The 8,131-nt window shown below is 41.3% G+C and overlaps 1 pseudogene; it reads right to left on the bottom strand.

Annotated features, from left to right (window-relative positions):
• Positions 1-3,356: 3,356 nt before the first annotated feature.
• Positions 3,357-4,055, bottom strand: LOC147421163 (uncharacterized; annotated as a pseudogene).
• Between the last annotated feature and the right edge of the window lie 4,076 nt (positions 4,056-8,131).

Below are 8,131 nucleotides of genomic sequence, written 5' to 3'. Positions count from 1 at the left end.
AAACTGAGGCTCCTCCCCTTCTGCTCATGTACTCATGTTCATCTCTTCCATAAGCTTCTCCTCTTTCTCCTTAATCAAATACATCTGCTCAATTTGAACCATGGCGCTCACTGCTGCTAACCGAGGTGATACTCTTCTATTGGTCGGCACTCATACTCCCCTCAGCTAACTCGGACTCTGTTTGTGCCACATGCGCACGCAGAGCATTAAGGTGTTCAAGATGTGTAGCATGCATTTTTCTTCTCTCCCACTCGAGATGAGAGGAATACTCAAAATCTTTCATACTCTTCTCTCCCACTCTCTTAGTTAAGTACTTTTCATGCATGCAGGACAGGGCCACATCAATCCACTTTATACTAGGAGAATAGTTGGTTCCCACTTTTTTATGCATTCCCTCCTTAAAACACGGTTTATTAAATGATTTAGCCCCATCATATCTTCGATTTGTACATCCCTTAAGTGAGTTAGGTCCTTGATCCTCAACCCAACACTTTCCCTTATTTTTAGCACTTTGAGTTTCCACTTCCATGATACCACTCATTCTTAGTCTGACCTCTGAACTGATTTACCAATCTCCTCTGATCTGAACAATTCCTTCTACCCTGATATCCACTCCACTTTGACCTCAATTTTTTGAACTTTTTGGTTCCTTGCTTACCTCTTACATACCCTGGTACCACCATTACACAATTGGAACAAACCACCTCTTTTTGCTTAGGCACAATATCAGGAATAGGAGGTCTTCCAAAAAAAAAAACAGTCTAAAACCATTGACAGTCTTCTAAACCTCTCTACCATACAAATCTTGCAATGTGAATGTCCCTTGACCTCAATAATTTTGAAAGGAACAATGTATCTCAATTTCAATTTTCCTGGATGTGGCCCTAATCTTGAGTTGTAAAGCATAACCCAATCATTTACCTGAAAATTTGTGAATTGAATGTTCCTATTCACCCAAGCTTGTCTCCTCCTCTAAATCACTTCAGCAATATAAGCACTAACTGTTCTATCCTCTTCCAGCTGTAACAAATATCTTTTTCTATGCTGAATTGATTTGTCTGGTGATAACTTGTTTTGCATTGCAATTCTCAAACTGGGAACTACAAACTCCATAGGTACCACTACTTCTAAACCATATAACAATTTGAAAGGTGTCATTCCTATTGTTACCTTATAATCTGTCTTGAAAGACCACAAATCTGAATCCAACTTTGTATCCCAATCAATCCTACTTTTTGAAATTTTTTTCTTCAAAATTATAACCAACACCTTATTGGAACTCTTTGTCTAACCATTAGCTTGAGGATGGTAAGTGGATGATTTCTTATGCAAAATATGTGTCTGAGTTAGTTCTTTACTGACATGATTCAAAAATGACCACCTTGATCATTGACTAACTCAATAGGGCACCCAAATCTAGTCATAATTTCTTATACATAAACTTAGCCACCACTGAATTTGTTGCATTGTCCTTTAATACCACAACTTCCACCCACTTGGTGCAATAGTTAGTAGCCACCAGGATGTACCTATCTCTTGTATTCTTTGCCCTTGGTTTGAATGGTCCAACAAAGTCCAACCCCCATTTTTGAAATAATTCTAGAAGTAATACAGGATTTAAAGGCATCCTATTTGAGTTAGAAGGCTTACCCTCTCTCTGACACAATACACACTCTTTTGCATAAGTAAGCACTTCCTTCAATATTATTGGCCACCACAACCCTACCTAAAGAATCTTCCTACCTATTATTTCTCCGAAAAAGTGTCCACCTGCATTCCCATAATGTGCTTCTTGCAACACCACTGTTTGTTCTTCATCAGGAACACATCTTTTAATAATATGAGCTATGCCTTTTCTATATAGTGCTCTTTCTATCACTAAAAATGACTTACTTCTTAAAGAAAATTTCCTTCTCTGATCTGTTGTAAAATAATCAGGCATCAGTCCATCATTCAAAAAGGTTAACATTTGATCATACCAAGAATCTAAAATCAATCCTTTCACACCAAACAATTTTGCATCAGGTAACTCATCTTGAATTCCCACTGAAGGTTCACGTGTCTCTACTCTACTCAAAAAATCAACTATTTCATTTTCCTTCCTATGTGTATGAACAATAACAAAGTCAAACTCTTGAAGCAGTAACATCCACCGTGCCAATCTACCATGCAAACGGGGTTTCTAAATCAAATAGAGCAATGCATGATGATCCACATGAAAAATAATCCTATTCCCCAACAAAAAGTGTCTGACTTTGTTTACAGCATATATCATCCCTAAAGCTTCCCTTTCAGTGACACGGTAATTTCTTTCTGCAAATGTCATCAACCTACTAGCATAGAAAATTGGTATATACCACCCTTTTACTAACTGTTTCATAAGTATTGCTCCTATTGCAATATCAGATGCATCCACAAATACATGAAATGGCAATTTCCAATCAGGAGGTTGAAGAATTGGTTCCACCACCAACATTTTCTTCAAAATTTGAAAGGCCCTTTCCTAAGCAGGACCCCAAACATAAGGAACATCTTTCTTTGTCAAGTGACTCAATGGTGCGTTGATATCATATAGATACCTTAAATGTCTAGCATGAAACTTCATGTGTCCTACAAACCTGCTCAACTGCTTCAGATTGTCAGGAATTGAAACCTTCTGAACCGCCTCAATCTTCTTTGGATCAATAGCTAAACCTTCTTCAAAAATTATGTATCCTAACAGTGTTCCCTTTGTGACAGTAATAGCTAACTTGAAAGGATTCAAAGACAACCTGAATTGTCGGCATCTCTCTAAACACTTTCACAGGTGCTCCAAATGATCTGACTTCTTTTTCCAAACACACTAAAGTCATCCAAAAACACCCTCATAAATGTTGTAAGATAGGGATCAAACACGTTTCCTGTTGTATCTGAAAAAGATGAAGGCCCATTCTTTAACCCAAAACTCATCACTGTATCACAAAGGCTCCCCACTCTGTTATAAAAGCAGTCTTATATTGATCCTCTAGTGCCATGCTAAGTTGATTATACCCTGAAAACCCATCCAAAAATCTATACATTTAATTTCCAACAACTGAATCCAACAATGTGCTAGTAAATGGCAATGGATTTAATTTCCCTATAATCAACACATACCTCAATTTCCCATTCTTTTTTCGCACTACCGCAATGGGTGATAGCCATGTTGCTTCATGAATAGGTTTAACGAACCCAACCTGCAGTAACTTGTCCAATTCCTCCTTTACTTGCTTTGCATAATTTGGATTCATCCTATATCTCTATTGTATAACAAGAACTGCATCCTCTTTGAGATTGATCTTATGTTGAGCAAGCTTGGGATCTATACCCTTCATATCTTAGTAGTCCCAAGTAAAAACATCCTTAAACTCCATCAGCAACTTCCTTAATGACTTCACAAATTCTCCCTCCAAATTCTTCCCTATTCCGACCATTTGTGGTTCCTCTTTAGTCCCTAAATTCAGTTCTTGAAGCTCCTCTTTTGATATTCTAGCTGACTTTGACATTTTCTCCTCAAACCTTTGTTCTACCACCAGAATGGATTCATCTCGTTCCATTTCCTTTTTTATTTCTTGCTCCATCAGCTGCTTCTTTTCCAAAATTGAAAATTCATCCTTAGTGATCACTGTTCCCAGCAACACCTGATTTGATTCCCCTTCTGAGTTGATTGTCTTCAGTCTCAATCATTGTCATCACATTGATATCAATACAGGTTCCACACAAGGATTTTCTAACAAAAACTCCTCTTCTTCCAAATCTTCCACTTCAGCTGCCAAACTAATAGCTTGTGCCCACAATGGTCCATTTGACTGTTGTAGCCTGACTACCCTGATCATAGGCAATCTAACCTTCTTCTTACCCTGTTTAGTTCTCACCTCATCGGATCCTCAATTCTGTTTCAGCTTTGCTGTTCTAAACCAAGGTCTACCTAGAACTATAGGATATGAATCATTGTCAAACTCCATCTTTAACACCACAAGAATAACCCTAAATTTTAATGATTTTGTCACAATCTTTTGAAAATTCAATATCCCCATTGGTTGTAATCTTCTCTGATCAACCATCTTGGCTTGAAATGGAGCAAGTGCCAGCTTAGGAGCTCCCAACTTATAATACACAGATGCTGGTGTGGGACAGGTTTCTTACCTCACTCCTATCCTATTGCAGACAAAGCGAGAACCACAAACATAATTGTCAATCCATGGGACGAAGCTGACTTGACTAGTGCATAGAGGCTACAAGAGGGTGTCAATACCTTGGAAAACAATAGACAACTCGCATCTAACTCAAGCTACACTCAAATGACCGAAGTCACCAAAAGCTAGTCACTAATCGGCAATCAAATCATAATCGTTACAACACATCCAAACGTTATGAAACTTCTAGGACATGTTTATAAAACCTAAGCACACATGCTTATGGTCTCAAATCTCACTTTAGGTCGAGTGCAAAACGTGTGATTATTAACAGCAGTGAGTTTTTGACCTAGTCGTTTTCGACCCAGAATGCATCTAACTTAGCAATGATGCCCCAGTACCCCGCCTATACTTATTTTATGATTTTCTAGCTTGAATTCCTACTTATGATGAAATTAGGCCGTGGGTCCATGATGCCAAAGGCTACGAATTACCATGAAATGTTTATGTCAACGTGTAGAGCTCTTACCTGCGGTTGCAATGCAACAGATGGCACTGCAATGTGACAACCAAGAAGGGAGTAGGAAGCACGGGAAGGAGATAAGTGAGTGCTATTAGCTCATGTTGTTGTTGGACGGATACGCCGCGATGGACGTCAGCACAACGAGAACTCACCTAACATGTAATGTCAGCTAAGGACGAAGCTCGACCCGCAGGCGCGTGGAAGCAAGCATAAGGTGTCAACCTACACTCGACCAACTCCTAACTAATTCCTACAGAGGTCTCTACCAATTGTCTAAGTCACAGCCTTCAAGTGTGCATAAGAGGAAACTTCCTACAATGCTGTCTAGAGCCGAACACCCATCAAACAATCTCGAAACGCCATAGAACTTAAAGGAGACCCTACTAATACCAATAGGTAGCTCTCTCTAAGGTCTATGAACCAAAATCCCAACCCAAAACACCTGGTGCAGAAACACGTAGGATGTCTGGCCGAAATCTGCAGGTCTTCGTTTTTGAAATCTAAAGTGCCTAATGTGTAGTTCTACTCAATGTGAACGCATGAATATGCTGCAATGCAAAATTGGACAATGTATACTCACCCAAACACCCGATGAAGCTAGTAGAAGGAGCTCGCAAAACCGGACCGTACGCGCGCAATGTAGATATCGGCGCGTAGCTCTCGTCGGGGGCAATACGCTACACTTCTCCGCACTCGATTCCGACCCCCGGAGCACACATAGCGTCAAGATGAATCTCACACACTCTCTCTCTCTCTCTCGTACACAGTACGCTCACTCACAGACTTCAAAACTCGTTTTTAAAATGACAAAAGGTTTTTTCATTAAGGTCAAAAAGTGGTATATATACCTTACAATTTCTCAAACTCTAAAGTTCCAAAATCAACCATCTACTCAATTTAACTATCAAAACTGGGATACAATCTGGAAACTTCTGTAAGTCCCAATAATTACAAGGTGAAAAATTAGGTTTTCCTAAATGAATGAATAATTACAAAAAATAATAATCCTCTGAGTAGTTACTGTCGTGGGGTGTGTCCAACTTCTAACACTCCCCCCCTCCTTGCTCATGTCGTCCCCGACATGGCCTTGATCTGGTGCTTCATCTTATCGTTTCCTGCATCTTTAGCAGTGATTCGTACCTGGCATGTAGGTTCAGCATTGTTGGGCCAAAAATGTCCGTATTCATGGTGAAGAACCCTGTATAGAATGCTTCTTCAAAATCCTGGAGGTGATAGGATGGTAGAAACATGATCCTTTGATACAGCGCATGTATCACCTCCTTGGAAGGTTGACTTGACAGATCATAGGCGCATCTGTATGTATCCTGGAAGAAGAAGATGCTGTCAGTCACCTGGCTTGGCTTGAAGGTCTCGAACACTGCTAAGATGGTTCTGCAGATTTTCCTCATCATAATGCATGTAAGGTCATGCGAGCCAGTGAACAATTTTATGGTGCCTGTTAGGGTTTTCACCATGTATTGGACACTTATTCTCTCACCTGCCTTCATGCCCGGCAGTTTTGGGTAGTTTAGCCAAGTGGGTTGGCTTCTTTGCAAAATTTCTTGTGCCTTCCACGTCCTAACCCTTGGTAGAGGACAGAAGCTGAGGTTGTCTCTGATATTTTTAGCTGCCTCTACCAAGTGGATTAGGTAATGTGGGTACTTTGTAAGCCAAGCCTTCCTCCACTTTGGCTGAGAATCCACAATAAGCTTAACTCCTTCTAGCTTTGAGGTGTCTGCATTGTAGAGAGGTACAGCTGGCTCTTCTCTGATCTGCTTGTTTATTGTAGCTGCCTCATATTTCAGCAATGGATATGGGAGAGAGGGTTGAAGCCACTTGCGCCTGAGATTGCTGGCGTCCATCTTCTGAATGGTCATAGATTTGAAGACCCTCTGCTCCCACTCCAAGGCTTCCTTCGTGGTTTCTCTGAGCTCTTCCTCTATTGCCTTACGCAATTTTTCCTCCTCTTCTTGTGTTAGATCCTGTGGCTCTTGAGAGGATCCTGCTATGATTTCCTCTTGCATAGGTGTGTCCACAGGATCTACCACATTTTTGAGGTCGATGCCCTCATTGGTTGCTGGCCCTGAGCTTTCTGCCTCTCCTCCTTTCTGGCCTTTCAACTCGTCAATTTTCCTGAGGAGTGTTTGCTTTTCCGCTTCAGCTTGTCCGCCCATATTCACGAGGAGGTCATTAAGTTCGGCGTTTATTCTTCCCGCCTCCTCGAGCTTTATCTTCATGCTTTCCACTTCGTCTTGCAGGGCTTTTTGGCCCTCTTCCATTCTAGTTTGCATGACTATAGAACCTTCAGCCATCATCAATCTCTGCTTTTTCTCGAGAGTCAGCTCTTTCTGAAGTTCCTGCATTTGCTCTTCATAGAGTTGGCTCTCAGACATGATTTGAGTCGAGCTCGTAGGTCTGACTCTAGAAGGTGATGCTTGCAGTCTCTGGATGGTTTGATCTTTGACTTTTAGTTGGTCCTTGAGCTCAAGGTCTTCATCCAGGCTTGCTTCTTGTTCTATCTCTGCTCTTTCCTTGGCATTCCTCATGGCCTATACTTCTTTCGTTTCTTTTGTCATCTGTAGTGTCAGATTATCTCTTTCCTTTTCGGCATCTCGCAATGACTTGCTGAGCTGCTGACACTCTTCTTCAGCTGCTTGTATTCTTTTTGTTGCTTCCTGATTTTCTTCTTCCATTGCTTGGCAGTTTTGTAGAGCCCTTGCCAAGCTGGCCTGTAGGTCGGCTTCTCGCTCCTTTTGCCCTTGGCTTTGTGCCTGCAGAGAATGTACTTCCATTTTGATCTTTTCTTTAGTGGCTTTGAGAGTTGTCATTTATTTCTCTGAAGCCATGGATTGTGCCCTCAATTTGGCTAGCTTTGTCATCACCACGTCGCAGTCATTGGAGGGCGGGTGCAGGTCTACCGTGTCTATAGCAATTTCTTTTAGCTCCACTAGCCTGATGGCTTGCATCTGTTCTTTAGGCTCTGTCCTCGCCAAGTCGAATGCAACTGTGGCGGCTTCTTCCTTCGTATAGCCTGCAGCTAGCAGGTCCAAAAATGCATAGTAAGCCTCATCTAATCCTTTTTGCTCATTTTCAGGCTTAGCCTCTTCTTTTGGCTCAGGTTCTTGTCTTTTCTCTTGATCTTCTGCTTGCCTTTCTTCTTGTCTGTCCTTAGTGTCCTTATCTTCCTGTGGAGGGCTGCTAGGAGGTGGTGAGGGCGGTGGTGATGGCTGTGGGCTGGGTTTAGGGCTATCTGGTAAAGATGCAGGTTTGCCCTTTAAGTCCCTGTCTGCTTTTGTTTTTCTTTCTCTTTCCTGGCTCTCTTGCTCATCCAGTAGTTTCTACCTTATCTCTTGTACTTCCTCCTCTGTGAAAGGGACATGAGGGATGTTTGCTGCTGTGCAGCATCAAGAATCTCTAAATTCTTGATATAATCTTCAAATCGGTCCCTTTGCAC

Source organism: Adiantum capillus-veneris, chromosome 28, assembly GCF_014529385.1.
Source record: "Adiantum capillus-veneris isolate H3 chromosome 28, ASM1452938v2, whole genome shotgun sequence".
Taxonomy (NCBI): domain Eukaryota; kingdom Viridiplantae; phylum Streptophyta; class Polypodiopsida; order Polypodiales; family Pteridaceae; genus Adiantum; species Adiantum capillus-veneris.
The sequence above is the reverse complement of the archived record's forward strand: the minus strand, read 5'-3'. Positions and strand labels throughout refer to the sequence as shown.